We start from the raw sequence: 19,458 nt of genomic DNA, 5'->3' as shown, positions 1-19,458 counted from the left end.
GGTCTCCGGGATTGGGTCCCCTCGCTGCCTCCCAGGGCTGCTGCCGTTACGCCGGAGCCGCGCGCTCTTTATGACTGTCCTTCCACCCTGAAACACCTCGTGGGGACTTCCGCGGGGAGGGCGGGTGGCGCAGGTAACGCGCGGGGAGGCACCCGAGGGGCTGGCGGTCCGCGGGATGCTGAGCCGGAGCTGCCCCTTCCTCCTAGCGAATCATCGAGTGCAGAGTCGAGCGAGGACCGTGCCGCTTCTGGTTACGCGTGGCACAAGTCTCGTGCTGGGTGACAAAGTTTCCCTCCTACTGCAAAGCGAAGCAACATTTTCCACCTCTCGGCTCCTCCCACAGATTCCCAGAGGTAATTGGCCGGGCAGGTGCAATTAACAGCAGCGAGTTGGAAAACAGCCTTCCCGTGCTCGAGCCACGAGCCTCGGTGGGATCGGTGGCCCGAGAGAGCAGCTGAGTCTAGAAATGCGTGACCCTGGGCCGCACAGCAAAGCAGCAGGGAGCCTGGGACCCGGAGGGCCTCCTCTCGAGGCAGGAGGGAGGGCAGAGGGAGAAGAGGAGGTGCAAAGGCGAAGGCTCCTCGCAATTGGGCTGGCGCGTGGCCGCAGAAAGAAACTGTGGCGGCGGCTGGCTGGCTGGGTTCTGCGGGCCGAAGGGCGCGCCCCAGCCCCTAGGGGAGAACTGAGCAGGGCAACCGCCCCGGGCGGCCTCTGAGCAGCGCCCCCCCTCCTGCCCCCGGGGCTCCGGGGACCGTAGGGGCCGAACCTGGCACCGACTCGGGCTCCCGGAGCGCCGGGCGGTGGAAGGCGGCGCGCGTTGAACAGGAAGTGCGCGTTGTGCGGCGCCCTGTCCCACTCCACGCCGCCCCCGGGTCTCCGTGCGCTTGTCTGTCTCAGACAGGCAGACTCCGCACTCCCCGGAGCTGATTTCTGATCCGTCTCATTTTGTAGTGTCTCTGTTTAGGTCTGATCCCCGGAAACACACCCACACTGCGATGGAAGCCCCGGGTAAATGGCTCGGGTGATCCAGATTTGCTTCCTGGAACTCGGTCGCCCTGCGGCGTGGGGACCCGCATCCCGCTCCAAAGAGACCTATGGCCGGGTGAGTGCGGGCTTTTCTCCACGACCGGGGTCTTTTCATATTCATCAAGGGTTGCGCCGCTGAGGTCCTGAGACCACAGGAGGAAATGGGTGCGTCGCAGCCTGGAAACCAGGGCGAACACGCCACGTGCTCCCGGGCCTTCGGAGCCACTAGCTGCAGATCCATCCGGCACTGCCGGCTTCTCTAGGCTCCGACAGTGCGACCATGGCTTCTGCGATGAGTGAAGGGAGCTCTTCTGCTCCTGCTCACAGTGTGAAGACCGGGTGACCCCAAAGATCACTCCGGCTCTCTGAAGATGACATCAGCCCATCTGCGCCCTGCAATCAGTAATGCACAGATGCTGCACAGAGAATGACGTGATAGGGGTCGCTTTGACAAGACACCATGGGGCAGTTGAGGCGGTGGCTTTTGCCCGGCTCCCTGCTCTCAGAGGAGGTGACCTGGATAGAGACCATTAGTTAGGAAAGGGCCTGTCTGTCCATGAGAGACAACCTAGGTTCAGCTGTCTCCTGGGTTTCCACATTTCCAGGCTACTTCCTGCAAATGAGGTAAAACCCTACGGTGGAGGGGGAGGGGGGAAGGGGAGGGGTGTCCCGGTTCACCGGCATGCTTTCAAGCCAATAAGCAGCGTCTGCAGGGCTCTGGAAGAACCTGTCTAGGATCTACACTCAAGCAGCTCGATTTTGTCCCCACCCAGGGTGTAGGTTTCTTGCCCAGCTCCTTGCTAAAAGGACTTCCAGAGGCTCTGATAGACATCATTCTACTGAATGTTCAGATTGCTCCTTAGAAGCAGAAGTGAAGGCTTTTGGGGCACGGGAGGGGGCATCTCAGCCACTAGAAAATACCATTCCAGGACTGTCAAGTAAATGTTCTCCCTGTAGCTTGAAATCTTCATCTTGATTGATTTGCCAGAATACATAATTGGTACCATGTGATGAGTAAGAAAGGGCTTTGAAAGAAGTAATCAGAAGAGCCAAACTGACAGGGAAAGACTGGGGCGGGGCCACGATGCTCCTTATATCACCTGCTTTGATTCAGCCCTTCATACTCTGTGTGTGTGTGTGTGTGTGTGTATGTGTGTGTGTGTGTGTGTGTGTGTGTCAGAGGTAGGTATTAGGATATCTTCTTCAATCCTCTCTCCACCTTATTTTTAAAGACAGGGTCTCTCATAGATCCAGATTTCAGTTAGGTAGGCTGGGCAGAGAGCCCCTGGAATCCACCTATGTTTGTGCCCCACAGTGCCAGAGTTACTTAAACCACCCCCACCCCCACCCCCCCACCCCCGACCAAGAAGGGCTGTTTTTATGAGCAGCATTTAGCAATTGTTATAATGTATACTTTTGTCAGTGATTTGTGTAAATATGTATAATCTTTCGTCAATAAAGTATTCTCTTGATTTTACTTTTTGGGGTGTAGACTTTGGAGCCTTGGAATCCTAAATCTAAATATTGGGACTTGAGATGGCTCAGTGTATAAAAGCACTTGCAAGCAAGCCTGGGTTAAGTTCTCAGGAATCCATGTGGAAAGCTGTGTGCAGTGATGTGTACCTGTAATCCCAGCACTCCTGTGAGCCAGTACACTGCATTGTGCAACACCAGTAACAAGAGAAACCCTGCTTCCAACTAAACAAAACCACCAAGGTTAAAGGAGAAACTGATTCCTGAAAAGTTATCCTCTGACCTCCATATGAGGTCCATGGCACATACCCACCTGTGTACACACACACACACACACACACACACACACACACACACACACACTTTTAAAAACTTAAGTCAAAATTTTTTATAGGCCGGAGAAATGGCTCAGTGATTAAAAGCACCTACACTGTTCTTGCAGGAGAGCTGGGTTCAGATCTCAGTGCCCATATTATGGCTCAAAATCACCTGTAACTCCAGTTCCAGGGGATCCACTACTCTCCTCTGATATCTAAGAGTTCCAGCACAAACATGGCACATATATGTGTACTCAGGCATACATGCATGCACATAAAATAAATCTTTAAAAATATATTTTATTAGTCAAGCATGGTGACACACACCCCTAATCCCAGCATTCAGGAGTCTGAGGCTGGGATGCGGCTGTGTGTATGAAGTTGGAAGCCAACCTGGGCTACATTGTTGAGAACATGTCTGCAGAAAGAAAAAATATGTATGGTGTTGCTTATATTTTTTGAGTTTAGGAAGGGCATATGCCAGTATTTCAGTATTCCTGAAATCTGTGTGCTTCTCAATCATCCGTATTTTCCTTCTGAAAACATACTGATGTCATTTTCTCCGCTTAAGACTCAAGAGGAATCTTAAAACAGATAACAGGGAAATTTTTGATTGGAGACATTGTCGGACCCTCCTCTCCACTCCCCTCCCCACCGCCACAGAGTGTGTGAGCATACTTGTAGTTTGGTTCTGTTTTTTTGAGACAGGGTCTTAACTCTGTAGCCCAGGCTGGCTTTGGTAGTTCTAACCATTCCAGTTTCTCAGCCTTCCCAAAATTCGGTTATAGGCGTGATCCACCAAGCCCAGCCTCACACCCCTGCTGCTTATAGCCTGTAGGACCATTGTTCATACAGTGTCCTACCTACGTTGCTGAATTCCCTACATACAACAATTTTTCCAAAATTAATGCAATAAAAAAATCTGTATTTCAAAATATTCAAAACAAACATAAAGCCTCATTTAATCCACACTGACCTCGAACTCACTATGTAGTGCAGGATGACTTTGAACTTCAGAACCCCCTGCCTCCACCTCCTGAGTTCAGGGATTATGGGTTTGTGTCACTATACCAAGTTTATGCAGAGCTCCATGAATTCTGGGTAATCATTCTACCAACTAAGCTGCCTCCCCAGACCCCAGACCTCGGTCTTTCCTTTAGCTCAGACTACTATCCATTCTGTCTTTGTGGAGCTTTCTGATTTTTAGAACAATACTGCATTAAGTAGTGGACTTCACAGTTTTTACCTACCACAGTGACAGGGCCCCTCCCCAAAGGAGCAGATCTCTGCTTTGCCCTCTGACTGGTAGAAGGGTAAGAGAACTTGAGAACTGCCCTGTGGGCTTGTGGAGAAGCACCAGGTTGCTCTGTCCTCAGGTCCACTGGTGAGCTGTGGGCAGGGACAAGTTGGTTTCTCCATTGGTAAGTGGACCATGTGACTTTCAGATCTGTAAGGCTTTTGAAACCAGGGATTATATGCTGTCTTGATTGTATTTTGTATGATTTGTGTTAATATTATTGGTCTAATAATTTCATAGAGAATTTCACAAAAGTAGCATTGCATTATGGATTTAAGACGGACAACAGCAACAGAAGCATCCTTCCGCTCACCAGCTCATGTTGTACGCCTAAGCACATCCGTGGTAGGTTTTATAACACACACACCCGTCATGGCAGCTATACCACCACAGGGGCAGCCCCCACATCTGGAGTCCCCATTTCTGATGCTGTTACCTACCAGGGCTCCTGTTCAACATGCTGACCCACATGGAAGTGCTCCTCTTCCTCAGCCAGGGCCAAGGTATTCAGGGCCAAGGTCTACATCCCAACTGAGAAGCAAAGTGCCAAGAGTGTAAGAGTTAACGTAAGGTTGGTACAGTGGCACATGCCTGGCCTTCAGCTACTGGGGTAACTGGGCTAAGCTCACTAGTTCAAGACCATCCTAGGAAACAGTGAGGAGAGGTGGATGGGGAGGGGGAGAAGGGAGGGGTGGGAAGGGGAGAGATTTTCATTCATTCTCCGTCCAAAGCTTATGAAAGGAACATTAATAGTTTAATTTCAATTAATCTCGCTTTCTCCCATTCTGCATTATGTTTTTCATGCTGCCTATTAATATCCTCTTTGAATGGAGGCAACTATGAACATCATGGCTCACCTTTGTGGCTCACTGAGAACTTAGAGCCTTCATGTATTAGAAGTCCATACGTACCTTGTGCATTGGGAGAGCCCTCTTGGGGATCTATAGATGGATGTGTTAGATGAAGTCCCATGTTTGCACCACTGAATACCATGTTTGAAAGAGGACAGCAATGCGGGGGGGCGGGGTGCCCCCGTGTGTGTGTGTGTGTGTGTGTGTGTGTGTGTGTGTGTGTGTGTGTGTCTGTGTGTGTGTCTGTGTGTGTGTGTCTGTGTGTCTGTGTCTGTCTGTGTGTTTGTGTGTGTGTGTGTCTGTGTGTGTGTGTGTCTGTGTGTGTGTGTCTGTGTGTGTGTGTGTGTCTGTGTGTCTGTCTGTGTATGTGTGTCTGTGTGTGTGTCTGTGTGTGTGTGTCTGTGTGTGTGTCTGTATGTGCATGTGTGTCTGTGTGTGTGTGTGTGTGTCTGTGTATGTGTGTCTGTGCGTTTGTGTGTGTGTGTGTGTGTGTTGGAGGACAACTTCCAGTGCCATTCTCAGGATCACCATCCATCTCCTTTTGATACTGTCTCTCATTGGCCAGGAGCTCACAAATTAAGCTAGATTGTTTGGCAAGCAAGCCCCAGGGATCATCTTGTCTCTGCCTTTCCAGCATTAGGATTATACGCTTGTGCCAGCATTCCTGGATTTTGGGGATCAAACTAAGGTTCCCATGCTTACAAGGCAAACACTTTACCATCTACATTGTCCTCCAGCCCCAGGAATCAGCTTTTTGACCACCTCTGACATGCCCAGCACTGTGGTAGATAGTCCATGTTATTGATCTAATGTCTATCAAAGTCCTCTGAGAGAACAATTACATTCACTTGGGCGAAGCCTGGCTGCTGGTTTGTATTTTGGGTTTACTTAACTCTGTTGATTGTCATTGCCATGTCCTTTGGTACAACAGAAAAAAAGGCAGCCTCTTCTATTTTTGAAACATTTACACCAGACTTACAAAACTCTAGGAAATGTCTCTAGGGTGACCTTGAGCAAACTGCATAACATCTCAGCTGCCCTGGTGTCCTGGCCTGTGACACAGTTGGTGAGAGCCATCACTTGTGTGTTTAGAACACAATGCGTTGATTCTGTGCAAAAGGCAGCCCTTGGGGACTGAACTAATTTCAGGGCTTCTGTAAATGCTGCAGCAACTCACTGCATGCCCTACTAAGGGGTCACTTTCTAATCATAACAACCAAGACAGAAACACACTTCAATATTTGCTTCCCTTTAAGCTTAGAAACTGATGGTGTAATCTCGTGATGACTTCTGTTCTCAGGATCAAAGGGAGTTATTGATATTGATCCTCCAGGAACATGAAGGAAGGACCCAGCAAGAGTGGAAACTGCCTTGGAATGCCCCCTCTTGTGTGCCCCTCAGGGCCTGCTTTCTTTTGATAGGGAACCTGTACCAGCTACCTTCAGTCACACACCAGGCTTCCCTTCATCCATAAAGCTAGCTAGCCATGGGCAATTCCAACAGTGAAATCCAGGAGACTTGCATTAAGGTAAAGGTGAACTCTGTGGCAATGTCCTGTCTTCTCTTCAGAGAACAGCCAGGATGCTGACAGCTCAGTGTCTAAATCCACACTCAGCAGATCTTCAGTGACAGAATCAGTACACAGGGCTTGTGTGGCTCAAAATGTGTCTGTCTGCTAAACGGAAGCAGAGATAATCCCAGCAATTGTATTCCAATGAAGGGCATTTGTCATGTTACTAGCATCAGCTGGGAATAAGGACCCAGCTCTACCAGCAGCTGCCTGCAGCATTGCTGCTCAGCTTGTGAGGTGTTTTGTTCTAGTTTTAAAAACAAAACAAGACCAAAAAAAAAAAAACCCTTTTATTTGTTTAGGATGGTGTGTATGCCACAGCCCTAGTGTGGAGATCAGAGGATAACTATAAAATCAGGTTCCCTCCTTCCACCTTTATATGGGTTCTGAGTCTAGATTCAGGTTGCCAGCCTGTGTGATGATTGCCTTTGCCCACTGAGCCATCTTGCTGGGCCTTGTTCTAGTGATCCAGCCTCGCCTCCCACTGGGCAGAAAAGTCTGGACTCTGGTGGTAAAGTGTGTGTGCTCATCATTTAGTGGAGAGTTCTGAACAATAAGTAGAGATATGAACCACGAGAAGCTGTGATGCTCACTGTTCCCAGAATACATTTCATGACTGATTTCTGACCTCTCATTCACCTGCCTAGTGGTACATAGTGAAATAATACATATTAATCACATCAATTCCCTTGGCAAATGAAATTACCTTGGTAATTAACCCCCCCCTGAAGTTCCTATACTGCTATACAAATCTGACCCATCTTATACAAGATGTCAGCAACACTGGTGCACAACACTGGGTGACTTGTAGCTGGCATCCAGACATGGGCTCTAGAATACCAGTGAGGTCATTTCAATAAGACTTCAGATTTAAAAAAAAAAATGAATTTACATGCTGTCTGTGCCCTTGGTGTGGGTGGCATGGGGTGAATGGAGTGGCGATGCACACAGGCTTAGAATCCTTGACCTCCAAACCTTACAGGAAAGGACACGCACCATCCAGGCCCTCAGAGGAAGGGTGTCCCTCCCAGGAGGGCTGGTCCAAACCCTGAGTCCAACCCATGCACAACCTAGAGTCTATGCCTTAGTACTTTATACCACAGTCAACCAGTATCCACTTGCCAGACAGACAGTTCCCATGGGGACACTCAGTCCAAGGACTCCTGGCATACAGGGCATCCCAAGGACACAGTGGGCTTTGACAACTCTCCTCAAGGCATGTAGGTCAAAAGGTATTTTATGAAATGTCCCTAAATAGAGCTCTGAAGAATCTCATGAGGTCTTGGGAGAGACTGCAGGGGAGAGGAACTTTCCAAATAGGGCCTTCCAGTGTGGGCTTGGATGAGGTCCCTTTAAGTCAGCCACACCCACAAGGCTGAGACCTTTCCACCAAAGGCCTTGTTTTCTAGCCCCACTTGTCATAGCCTTTCCCCTTCTATGTTAAAAAAGAAAATAAGAAAGCCTAATGCTCTGGCCTGTGCGTGTGCACCATGGGACCTGTTCACCATGACACAGGGCTTCACAGAGTTGAGATGGAGGGTAAAGATGCTGCAGGGAAAGCTCACTGCCAACAACACCGTGTGCTGGCCGCGCTGTGGCTGCGCAGCTCTGAGCCTCGAAGGTTTCATGGCAATGTGTAGTTGCCCAGTCACATAACTAACTGAATATGATGCAAGGGATTATAAAAAGTCTGGCAAAATAAAATAAAAGGTTTCTAAAACTGTAATGAGCAGAACTGAATTCAAAATCAAATGCAGGGGTCAAGTGGTGGTGGCACACGTCTTTAATCCTAGCACTCGGGAGACAGAAACAGGCAGATCTCTGGGAGTTGAGGCCAGCCTGGTCTACAGAGCAAGTGCCAGGTTAGGCTCCAAAGCTACACAAAGAAACCCCATCTCGAAAAAACAAAAAACAAACAAAAATCAAATGTAGAATGAATTCCAGTTGTTTCTGGTGGCACGTGCCTGTGTGACACAGCAATACCCACTGCAGCATCTTTACCCTCCATCTCAACTCTGTGAAGCCCTGTGTCATGGTGATTTCACAGCAAGCTCACAGTGCAAGCCATCACACCATGCAGTGCTACCTAAGCTGTCTGAAACACCTCAGCTCAGATTTGAGACTACAGAATGGCAGTCTTTACTATGCAAAGTTCTCTGTGCTTACAGAAACTGGTTTAACTGCAGACAACACAGACTTTTGGGTATTTTCCTACTGCTATTCTATAGTATGCATCACATCTGTGTATGTTTGGACTGTACTGTGTTAGAGTATTTGATCTTAACAATCGCTGTTTGCGTTGTAGGCTTGAGGTTTACAAAAATTCACTAAATGAGTTTTGGCTTAAGATGAGGACAGAATTTCCAACAATTTCTGAAATGGCTTTAAACATACCCCTGGTATTTTACACTAAATATTTATATACATGAAGCAATGTTCTCAGCATTGGTTATAAAATCACAGGGTAATCAGCTCCGGAAAGGGTAAAGATGCCCTACATCTTGCAGGGTCGGATACTCTGCCAGGGTTTAACGCTTACGTAGAACCAAGCCAGCACACCCATCCCACTAGTGTGAAGATTCACTTTCGTTTTTGATAAGTGACAAATACCAAAGAACTGTTTCGAAATAAATTTCTTTGTGGTTTATTATCAGTGAGGGTTGGATTTGTATATCTGTATTATATACCTATACAAGTAAATTTTCTTGGGCAAAAAGGAGTTGTAAAAAAGTATAAGAAACCCCAAGTTAAAGAGTTTCTTCCCAGAGACTCTGTGGGACCCTAATCCTTGGAACTTTTAAATGCTCACTTAACAATTTCCAGAGAACTATGTCATGACCACTCCTAGGCTTTTTGTGTGTGTCAACAGGGTGGAGATGCAGACGGAATCCACCCACCCGATGGACTCTCTTGTGGCCATCTATCTGCCTCTGTTCCTAGATCTGTTTCTGGTCCACTCAGCTCTCTACTGATTTTTGGCCTTGGCCACTGTGAGACTGTAGACAGGTCAGCAGACAGCAGTGTGGGAAGAAGGCAGGCCAGATGGGCTTCATCTCTAGGATAAAGGAGTTGGAAGTTTGGTGAAGTCACAGGGAAGACAGGATCTCCATTTCAGCCTTGGCAGAGGTAAGAGCTACTGGCTAGGTGCTTTGCTTCTCTCATCTTCAGTGGCTTTATGAGATCATAAACAATATATCACCACAAGGGAGTATGGAGGAAATAGTCAGCCAGTTGGGCCTGTGGACCACAAGAACACTGGCTTCTTTCTGAGTGGGATGAGATGATACTGGGAAAGGCCTTTCTGGAGAGCAGAACTGTGCATGAGTGGGAGCCTGGCTTCAGGAAACTCATAAGCCATGGAAAAGAGAGGCCACCATGGTACATGTCTACTTCTAGGAGCTTTGTTGACTGAGACAGCAGGACAGTGGGGTAGTTGGTAGAGGAAAGGAATAAAGAACGGGCTTTTATTTTCAAGGTAGAGAACTCTGGCAGTTACCATGCTGATGCCATGATTCCGGAGAGGGAGGGTAACATGGTATGGGAAAGGACCTGAGCTAAGCCCTCCAAGGGAGCAGACTGAGCTGTAGCCAGCACAGCAGGCCCCATATGGAAGCCATTCTGTCCACTTCTAGAAGTGCCCATCACAGGCAGCTGTGGAACCAAGCTCTTTCCTGGACGCCTCTGTCTTTCTCCAGAGGGAGAAGCCATGCCACCTGTTGCCACAAGGAAGGTGCTGGGGAGAGAGGCGGCCAGCAGTCATCCGCAGGCAGCCCACCATGTAAAAGGCACAGCGTCCACTCTGCACGATATTTGTGAAAACGATGCCCTACTGCTGAGGATGGCGGTTTTTGCCTCCCACGCTGGGAAGCAGGTGCACACTTCATGTCACACGGTATGGAGGGAACAAATGATGTGCAGGATAGAAGCCTAGCTCTGGCATGTCACGACTTTCTGTGGACACCAGCTTTGTGAAAATCACATCTCAGCCTTCCAGTGTGCATTTTCTGTGGTGTGAATGAGGCCAAATACCTTTTGTCTTAGACTTGTATTTCCTTTGCCAGGAGCTTCCTGTGAGTGGTCTGTGACCTGTGTTTAATCTCCTATGGGTGGCGTGTCTTCTCTTGCCTATGTGCATAAGAAGCTATGTTACAGGGTCTTGGACTGCCGAGCTACCTCAGCAGGTGGAGCTGCTTGTCACAGCCAAGCCCCGGGATCCACAGGGTGGACGGCTAGAAACCAAGGTTGTCCTTTGATCTTTCCATGCAGGCATGCACTGACCCTCTCCCTCCAAATTCTTTTTTAATTTGAGGATGTAGCACCCCCTCAGTGTCAGGGACTCCCTAAGTTATTATTTGCTTTGTCAGACACACTAATTTTTGTTTAGAATTTTTCCTTCTAATAGGATTCATTTTATGGATTTACTTTTATGGGTATGGAGGTTTTCTGCCAGAAATGCAAGCATTCTTCCTACCTCAAAATTATTTCTAGAACTTTCCCCCTCATTGTTTTTGAAGTTTTTATGGTTTCCTTTATTTTATTTTTTATCTTTTTTTTATTTTAAACAAATTCTCACTGTATGGTCCTGGCTGTCCTATGTAGATCAGGCTAGCTTTGAACCTGCCACCACCTCTCAAGTGCTGGAATTAAAGGTATGTGCCATCAAGCCCAGCTTGGTTTCATTTTGTTAATTTATTTTAGATCATTTTTTATTTGTGGAGAGAGAGAGGAGAGAGAGAGAGAGAGACAGAGACAGACAGAGAGAGAGAGAGAGAGAGAGAGAGAGGAGATTATGTCATATGTATGTGATGTATGTATAAGCCCACAGAGGCCAGAACAGGACATCAGGTTCCCTGAAACTGGGGTTATAGATGGTTATAACCTGACTGATATGGGTGTTGGGAATCAAACTTAGGTCCTCTGGAAAACCAGTAAGAGCTCCTGAAACTGTTGAGCCATCTCTCCAGCCCTGATTCCTCCCTCCCTCCCTCCCTCCAGGTTTACATCAAATCTTGGTCCCTCTGGTAGCTGTGAGGCAGTGGGGGAGGGCATGCCTCACGACTAACTCATCAATGTATTTTTAAAGTTTTTTTGGCCTTATACTGCTTTGTCTAGGTCTTTTTGTTTATTTGTTTTGTTTTTTTGAGACAGGGTTTCTCTGTAGCTCTGGAGCCTGTCCCGGAACTCACTTTGTAGACCAGGCTGACAGAAATCCAACTGTCTCTGCCTCCCGAGTACCCGGATTAGGCTCTTTTGTCTCTCTCCCTCTCCCTCTCCCTCTCCCTCTCCCTCTCCCTCTCCCTCTCCCTCTCCCTCTCCCTCTCCCTCTCCTCTCTCTCTCTCTCTCTCTCTCTCTCTCTCTCTCTCGTTTTTTTTTTGTGCAGGCCTTTTTAGTTTTTAACCTTCTGATCTTTTGATTGTATATTATAGTTCCCAATCTTGGATTTTTATGGGTTTTGTGTGTCTGCATATACATGTGATTCTTGTGCTTTTTTTTTTTTTTTAATTCTGGTTTGTTTTTGTTGTTGTTGTTGTTTGTTTTGTTTTTTCCTGTTAATTTTCTTAAGAGAGAGAGAATAAAGGTGTGGAGTTGGATGGGTGGGGAGGTAGTCATGATCAGAATATATTGTGTGAAAAAATTATTTTCAATTAAAAAAAAAGTTAATCCAGCTGGGCCTGCCAATCACCTGTCCAGATCATCCCTCAGGAAAGATGATTCACTAAAACCCTGCTAAAGAGATGGGAGGAATAATTATCTCCTTAATATGATAATATACTTTCCTTCCCAGGAGCCCCTCCCAATGCAGAGACTTCAATAGCTTTCCTTTTGTTACATTGCAGTCTACCAGCTTTTCTGAGTGACCCAAAAGCATACCTGTAGGGAGAGACCCTGGATACCAGTGCTGCAGACCACGCCCGAATGGGCGTGGTCACAGGTAGATAGAGGGGTAGGATAAAGAGCTAGGAAAGGAGGCGCTCCTCCTCCACTTCCGGGGTTCAAGCCGGTCTCAGTGTGCGTCTGAGACTGGGCTGCTCGGAGTGCCAATCTGGTTATCAGCTACACGTGTGAGTTCTCATTGTTCTCATTTATCATATACCATCAATAACCGTATCTCATGTACGGTTGTGTCCTTATCAATACCTTTTCCTTTCCCTTCAAGCCAATTTTGCTAGGCATGCTCTCTTTCCTTGGCACCATGAGCCTTCTCACTCTTTTTCTGGAGCTTCCCACCTCTTGCCGACCTCCACTGACAAAGGCGTAGCTTCCTCTCTTCCTTTTCTGCATCTCTTTCATCAGGCAGCTGCAGAGATTGCCAGCTTGTCACTTAACCTCAAACAAATGACTCTTTTTTTTTTTTAAAATCGAGTCATGCCTGCCAGGAGTGGCTGGATCCCTAGTCCTGAGTGACTGGCATTCACCTGCCAGCTGGTCCATCCTGTGTTCTCTGAGGCTTGATGTCTGCAAAGGATGCTCTTTCCCTCTCTCTCCATCCTTGTGGAGCTGAGAGAGACACTGAACGTGTGTGTGGTTGGTGCAACGAACCACACTTCTTCCTGCATCCAGACAATAATTCCTTATTGAGCATATTGGGCAACAAATCGACAGAAACCTCTCTCAAACTAGACAATGTCAAAGGCTCGTTCTACTGATGGCAAATCAATAGCACGACTTTCAGAGGAACTTGGAATGAACGCATGTCAGACATACCAATAGGAAAATACCAATGAGGTTATTCTTGTCACAAAGTCAGGGGCAAACACATGTTACTTTCTGTTTTGGAGTGTTTACAAATGGAGCCCATTTAATTCTTATAGTAACTGCTCCTCTCTCTCCCCTCTCTCCCCCCATCCCTCCCTCCTTCCCTCTCTCCCTCTCCAGGTTCAGGAGGCTGGGTAAGTTACACAGAGGATCTGTCTAGCATCTCAATGTCACCAACTCCTAAAAGTGCATTTGGCCCTGGTTGTTCTGATCCGTCCATTCCCCTTGATGAGCTCATGGAGTCTTTGGGATGGGGGCTGTAGATATGTTGATATGTTGACATATCAACCTGGCCAGCCTCCGGTGCCCACAGACTCTCGTCAGATGTCAGTATGTCAACCTGGCCAGCCTCCGGTGCCCACAGACTCGTCAGATGTCAGTACAGATGTTGTTACAAAGGTATTCTGAAGATGAGGTTATGTTTCAACACAGGAACTTAAAGTAGATCATTGTCCATAATATGATGGGTCCCACCTCACTAGCTGAAAGACTTAAGAGAAAGAGCTAGGACTCTCCCAGGAAAGTACTTCTGCCTCTGAACATCCTCAGAGTCAAACCTGGGACTCTAATCCTTTTGTAAACTCCCAGCTGTCCTGTCCTGTAGATTTCAGGTTTGCTAGATCCCACAGTGAGCCAGTTCTTTAAAGTCAATCTCTTGAAAGTCAATTCTTTAAAGAGAACCTCAACCTCACCTCCTGTCTTTCTGCTGCCTAGAAAGCTCCATGCCCCATGTCTGGTGGCTTCTTGACCGTCCCCAGAAGTTCTGTGGCCATGGAGGACACCCTGGAGAAGGGCAAAGGCTGCAGACTCCCAAGTGCACAGCAGGGCCTCTTCACAGGCAGGCAGCCTTGTTACTGAGGGGACTAGGAGGAACTCTGAAACCCCAGTGCGCAGATCCCCTCCAGGAAGAGGAGTTTCCTTTGAGCTGAAGAAAGCCTGGCTCACTCTCACTCAGGACCGGGCTTCACAATGCCATCATTGCATCATTTTCACGTCACCCGCACAAGAATTCCAGAAGCTGAGCCTCAGAGTCATCCAGAACATGTTGGTCACGTTTGTGACAGGTGTGATTCGAGTTCAAGTTACCCACGGCTACACTCCCATGGCACTGTAGCCAGCTAACCGCGGCAGCATCAACGTGGGCTGAACAGTGAGAAACAACACTCACTTTCCATTTTCTGTCCTCTTCCTCATTTTCCTCACCTACCGTCTCTTTCCAGATTCATAAAGTGGTTGGTTTTAGAACTACAGAGATGGCAAAGCACCCTGGCTTGGGTCCACTTCTTCATTTCACTTTCACTGAGGGAGTGTGTGTGTGTGATAGAATACAAATATATTTATCATCCCTCCCACGCAGTGTATTCATGCTCGTGTGTGTGTCCGTGTGTGTGTGTGTGTGTGTGTGTGTGTGTGTGTGTGTGTGTGTGAATTGTGTATGGTGTGTGTCTGTGTGTGCATGTGTGTCTGTGTGTGCACCCATGTGCGTGTGTATGAGTGTGTGTAAGTGTGTGGTGTGTATGTGTGCATGTGTGTGTATGAGTGTATGTGAGTGTGTCTCTGTGTGTGCACGTGTGTGTGTGTGTATGTGTGCGCACGTGTGTGTGTGTGTGTGTGTGTGTGTCTATGTGTGCGCACGTGTGTGTGTGTGTGTGTGTGTGTGTGTGTGTGTGTGTGTGTGTGTGTGTGTCTTAATCTGAGGTCAACCTCAAGTGTCATTCCTCAGGGGCCATCTACCTTGTTTTGTGAAACAGGGTCTCTCTCTTAGCCTGGAGCTGGCACACTGATTTGGCTAGGCTTGTTGGCTAGCAAGCCTTGGAGGTCCCCTGTTGCCACCTTCCCAGGGCTGAGATTACAGGATCAGAACGCCACACCCAGCTTTTGTATATGGGTTCTGGGGATTGACCTTGGGCCCTGAGGATTGCATGGTAGAACTTTACTGACTGAATTATAGTCCCATTCCAGTCTATACTCACTGTAATGATCTTCCCAGTGTTCAAAATATATTGGAACTCCATCTTAGACAATTAAGGGTTTTGACGTGCAAAAACCTTTGTAGGTGCCTGATGGAGGCTTTGTGAAGGAAGCTAGCAAAGTCACCAAGGCTCATAAATGGCCCACCTGAACTTTCTCCTGGAGGCCAGTGTGAAATCCTGCAGTTAGCTTCCATCCACGCCTTCAGCCTTTGAGTTCTGCTCTGCCCCTCACCAGTAAAAGCTCAAGCCTGTTTCAGACTCAATACTTGCTAACATCTTGCAACCTTCTCTCTTGTACAAACTGACAATTGCCTGCTTCCTACCCAATGCCCACGAGGAAAAGGAGAGGCACAGCTGGATGGAATGGGTTTAGAGATCTGCCCTGAAGGAGAATGGCAAGAGAGAGAGACAGGAAATGGCTTCAGACCATAGCTTTCAGCCACAGGGCACTCAGAAGAGATGAGGGCTAGGACCTTCTGCAGGCTGACTTTCTTGGAGTTAGGGAAAGGGTGGAGATCACCAAGGTGAGGCTCTGGGCTGTGTGCTGAGGATGGCTTGCTGTGGATTCCTTGGAAGGGGAGCTTAGCAGCGTGTTCATGCCGCCCCCCCCCACCCCCATCCCTGCACCACACTCGACCATGTTCCCAAGGCTCCCTCAGCTTTTTATTCCAGAAGAAACATAGAAGAGGAAGGCTGAGGGTGACATAAATCACACTACTGCCCTGGTGTCGAGGCCACAGCAGCTATTCAGTCTCTGCTTCTGTTCCCCATAGCACTTATGCTCAATGTGGTGGTTAATTTACTGCTGTTGCCAAGACCTTGGTCCTGGGAACCCTAAGCCATAGTAATGACGCCCTCCTAGGACAGGTTGATGCCTGTGAGGGAAGGAGCTTCTACACAGACTCCTCCTGGGCCACTGTGCAGTGGCAGCCCTCTGCTAAGAGCAACTCTGCTTAGCCGATCTCTACACACTGGGGTCAAAGCAGCTGTAGCTTGTGGTTCAATGGGATCTTTGCTGTTTTCCTTTGAGAGTTCCCCTTGTGGGACCATGGCTCCATTCAGGACTGTCCATGAAGATGACAGAAATGCTACTGCACGTTTGCAGTGATCCTCTCAGTGAGGCCACCTATCCATCAAGCTTGGACTATGAGACTAGCTGAGCAAGGACGGTGGAGACTTGTGGGTGGTCTGGCTCAGGAACATCTCAGATAGCCTCCTGCTGTATCTCAGGTTCATCTTTCATGTACCCCTCCCGTCTTCTGATAGACTGATGCTGGGGCCATTCAAATGACTGATGAGTCTCCCAGGACCTGGCTCTCAGTGAGCCCCAAGGTCAAGTGTTGCCTCTGCATCTGCTTGTCTTCTGGCCAGTCCCAGGCACAATCTAATGTCACATCTCCTCTCACAGTTGGCGTCACAGCAGTTTCTCTTGGAGGGGACCCATTGACTACCTCTAGGCTGTGACAACACTACCTTTTCTCGATGACCCCCCAGAGCTTCTTGACCCCAGCTCTCCTCAGGCCCCATATCCAACTCTCCTCAGCATTGTCTTTCCAGGAGCAGAAGTCTGATCTTTGGCCCTTACATGTACTGTTGGTAGCTAAACTGTGCACCTTAAAAAGGCATATTTACTACAGAACTAACCTGCAAGGCAAAGTGTGCCCACTGGTGCAATAGTAGTAAGCCTGTTATAAAGTTAACTGCTTTCTGATTAAAATCGAGGCCTATGTCACAGAAACCAATTCATATCTAGTACCATAAACCCAGTCAAAAGCCATGTTGGGGAAATCATAGGTCCTAGAAGATTAGCTACAGCTGTTGTTTTGCTAAATGGATTTTATGTGCTCATCAGATCACCTTCTTAAGAACCATGTTTATCCCCACAGATGAGTATTGCTGCTAGATTTAGTCAAAGAAGGCAATAGTCACTGCAGAGACTCTCACAACTGATCAAAGTGCTGAGAATGAATGACTATTAAATGCTAACCATGAGTGAGGCATCTATGTTACGCTCTCAAGGCTCCTGGGGCTCACAGAAGAGAAGGCAGAATGGATGGCTGTAAGAGCTTGTGAATGGGATAGAGTATTGTGGCCGTTTTCTATACATGGCATGACCAGTAACTTTAGAACATATTTTTATTTTTAATCATGTGTATGTGTGTATCTGTGTGTGGGTATGTGCAGGTGAGTGCAGATGCAGAGACCAGAGGTGTCAGATCCCCTGAAGCTGGAGTTACAAGGCAGTTGGGAACCACACGATACTGGGAATCAAACTTAGGTCCTTGGAGAAATATGAGCTCTTACCCTTTGTGCCACCTCTCCAGCCTGGCTATTACACTCTTCTGCTCACAACAGCTGTGAGTACCTGCATGAGACTACGCCCATCAACACCCTGCTACAGGGCTGGGAGTATAGCTCAGTGGTAGAGACCGTGCTTAGCAAGCTCAAGGTTCTGGGTTTGATGTCAGAACCAGCCAACCCACCACAAATAAGACCACACCCATGGCCCAGTGCAAGAACTTTCACATGTCCTTTGATGTGTGTGTGCATGTAGGTGTGTGTGGGCAGGGTGGAGTGCACATGTGTGTAGGTCTGCTTGCATGTGAGTGTGGGGTACTGTCTGTGGTCCCAGCACTCACTCTGCACAGTCATGTTTCATCTATGGCCATATCTCACCTCGCTCCATGAAAGGACTCCAGTCAATGTCTGCTTCCACTGTCTGCCTGGAGGTCTGTTTCTGTTAGACTGCTGTGGAACTGACTTGACTGCTTGTGGAAAGAGCCAAGTCAGACCCGGCCTCAGACCTCAGAGTCTGGTATACAGCAGGCCCCAACATGAGATGTCGGGGCCTACGGTGTTAGACACCGCATCTTTGTGAGTACAAGTCTACTGACACTCAGCCATCCAGGGCCAACTTCCAAACATCTCCTGACTACAGAAGACTCACAAGTCCTTGGCCTTCAAGGAGAAGCCTTTAGCATCTGACCAGCCAGTGTCCAAGCTCTGAGAGTACCTGGATGGTGGTAGGGGTGAATTGGGCAGATCTCCAAATTTAAACACATCTAAGCCCCAAATGCTTCAAGTCCTTTAGCAGCTCTCAGTAACAACAAATGGAATGGAAGGTTTTGTCACGTGACAGCTACACACAGAAGAGAGCCACAAGGGCCCATGGCAACCATCAATCAAAGGCAATTTGCAGCCAGTGTTTCAACAGTACCATTGGTGCCATGAGCTTCAGGGTTTAGTTTTAATTAGGGCAGAGTGGCTCATCTCCAAGCTAGGCCTGGGAATTACCAGGTTCTCACAACACATCGTGTAATTTGGCAAAGTGGCTTTCTGGAGAGCTGTTGGAGTGATGGGGCTGCTTAAGGCCAGCTGTGCTCTGCATTGTCCAACTGCACTGTTCCCATGGAAGCCTCTGGAGGGTTCATTCTGACCTGGGATGCAGAAGCCACAGGACCAAAAATAATTTCCTAGGACAGAATCACAGGAACCCAGAAGCCCTTGACCCTCCTTTTCTTTTCTTCTCACTCCTTATGACTCCCTTCCTGTTTTGTTTTTTCTTACAGGGTCTCATGTTACAGCCTGGGCTGACCTGGAACTCCTTACATAGTCCAGGCCAATCTAGAACTTGGCAATCCTCATTCACACAACACACACACACACACACACACACACACACATTCCGAGACAGGGTCTTGTGTACCAAAGGCTACCCTGGAACTCATCTCCTGCCCCCAATGAGGAAGACACTAAGTCCAGAGATCAAGAAGCACTCACAGGTCATGGAGCCACAGGAAAGCACTCAGAGCCACCACTCAGACTGCTACCAGCTTCTGTGGAAAGCACTGTATCTATCTCCTGCTGTCCAGGCCAGATGGCTCTGGTCACATCCCCTGCCCAGCACAAGGCAGATGCTACATGTCCAGCTTCCTCCTTGCTCAGTGAACATCCATTATGTGTGTCTGACCACTTATTTAAGATTGAAGGAGAAAGTGTAGGAGCCCATAGTTGTAGCGATAAAGCCTTCTGTAAGCATGAAGGGTGACACTCCTCAAATATGTTGCCTCCGTATCTGGAAAGCTGTACATAAGGTACTCTAGCCAGCCCAATCTCAGTGCCACGGTCATGAGGCGGCACACTGCCTGGGAGCCACAGATACACTGGTCACACACAGGAATCTCTCTGTTCACT

General features: G+C 48.1%; 1 long non-coding RNA gene across 1 annotated transcript; it reads left to right on the top strand.

The window, feature by feature from the left end:
- The first annotated feature begins 13,321 nt into the window (after positions 1–13,321).
- On the top strand, positions 13,322–14,555 carry LOC113836954. Its single transcript, XR_003487479.2, has 2 exons — positions 13,322–13,690; positions 14,006–14,555. It is a non-coding gene; the product is annotated as an uncharacterized LOC113836954 (long non-coding RNA).
- The last annotated feature ends 4,903 nt before the right edge of the window (positions 14,556–19,458 follow it).

This window comes from Cricetulus griseus, chromosome 8 (genome assembly GCF_003668045.3).
Source record: "Cricetulus griseus strain 17A/GY chromosome 8, alternate assembly CriGri-PICRH-1.0, whole genome shotgun sequence".
Taxonomy (NCBI): Eukaryota; Metazoa; Chordata; class Mammalia; order Rodentia; family Cricetidae; genus Cricetulus; species Cricetulus griseus.
The sequence above is the reverse complement of the archived record's forward strand: the minus strand, read 5'-3'. Positions and strand labels throughout refer to the sequence as shown.